The sequence below is a fragment of the Azolla caroliniana genome, unplaced genomic scaffold (assembly GCF_043228905.1).
Source record: "Azolla caroliniana isolate FFs.n. ecotype wild unplaced genomic scaffold, voAzoCaro1.0.p SCAF_6, whole genome shotgun sequence".
NCBI classification, from domain to species: Eukaryota; Viridiplantae; Streptophyta; class Polypodiopsida; order Salviniales; family Salviniaceae; genus Azolla; species Azolla caroliniana.
Genome location: NW_028230441.1, coordinates 17960382 through 17961921, shown reverse-complemented (window position 1 = coordinate 17961921; position 1540 = coordinate 17960382). Strand labels below are relative to the sequence as shown.

General features: G+C 41.4%; 1 long non-coding RNA gene across 1 annotated transcript; it reads right to left on the bottom strand.

Moving 5' to 3' along the window:
- Positions 1-434: 434 nt before the first annotated feature.
- LOC147863216 (uncharacterized) lies at positions 435-1182 on the bottom strand. Its single transcript, XR_015529959.1, has 2 exons — positions 714-1182; positions 435-659 (listed from the first exon to the last, which is right to left on the bottom strand). It is a non-coding gene; the product is annotated as an uncharacterized LOC147863216 (long non-coding RNA).
- Positions 1183-1540: the final 358 nt, after the last annotated feature.

The following is a 1540-nucleotide window of genomic DNA, read 5'->3' as shown; positions in this document are numbered from 1 at the left end:
AAATATTAGTATGCATAATGAGTTTAATACTATCACTAAACAATATAATAAAGAACTAACCCGATGTTATATTAAACATCTAGACTTACTCGCTCATAGCTATGCTAAAGACTTGGATGATTTTCCTAATAAAGTTATATTAGATATAAGTAAGATCGCTGAAGTCATTCAAGAGCCCTTATATTTGCAATCAATATCTTCGAATACTAATAGTAATACTTTTAAAGAAACCTTAGCATTATGGCAACAAACCTTTGCTATGGAAATTTTACAAGCATGTGATGATTTTGCAATGAATCACACAATCGAAACTGCCATACATTTAAATGCTACTAAATATAAAGAAAAATCACTCACAAACAATGAACTCTTAGAAAAAACACACATAAGTATTGCAGATACGTCAAAGAAGTTAAACATTAGAAAAATAGATATAGAGATGAGTGAAGAGAATGACTATGAAGATTATTATAACAGTCTATCACACTTTACAACTCTCGATAACACTAGTAGTGCTAAACATAACAGTGATGTGCATGTCCGACCATTTGGTCCTAAAAAGATACATCCTAATACTAATCATAAGCTTAAAACCAACCCTATTACTAACCCTAACAATAACCCTAACAATAACCCTAAAAATAACACCAACCATAAGCCTAACCCTAAAAATAACACCAACCATAAACCCAACCATAAACCCAACCATAAACCTAACCCTAAACCCTTGCAACAAAAGCCTCTCCGACCAACCAATCATCACTCCCTCCCCCGATTTACCTGCAATATAGCCACAAACGAAGTCAGTAAGAACTTCGTCCCCCCCTTTAACCTTAATGGCCCGAGGGTTACATTTATTAACCAAAATAAACTTCCCTCACATCCCTATACCACAATCAACGCCGGACACCATCCACCATATATGTCGGATCCACATACTCCAGTACCGACATTCGACAGGAACCAGCCACCCACTCACAACGAACGCCAACGCGACCGGTACCATTCACAATTACAAGCATGGCCGCCACTCCATCTTCGACCCGGTAACGACCATATCTATGGAAATGGAAACGGAAACCATCATACGTACCCGTTCTCCCCCTCCAATGTAAGGCTCCGGACTGTGTATGACAGCCGGCCTATAGATCTACAACCCCCCCTCCATGGCATGATGCACGGGACTGCATAAGGCAGCCGTCATGGATACATGCCCCCTCTCCTCCCAACCCCACACATGTATTATGAAGAAAACAATGTCTCCCACCTACGTAACCCTAATCTTCCCCACTCCTCTCTCCCCCCACGCAACCTCTCTGTACAAACAACTCCCTCCTCCTCCTCCTCCCCCCCCCCCTCCCTCTTTCTCTCACTCGTTCCCCCATCCTCCTCCTCCTACCCCCTTTCCCCTTTCTACTTTCTAAATATTACATGGATACCCCCTCCCCCTTTTTGTCTAATTCTTACTCTACCCACCCCCCTTATGTTGAAGAATTCCATTCAAACCCCCCACAATTTTCTTCCATTTATCACTCTACAC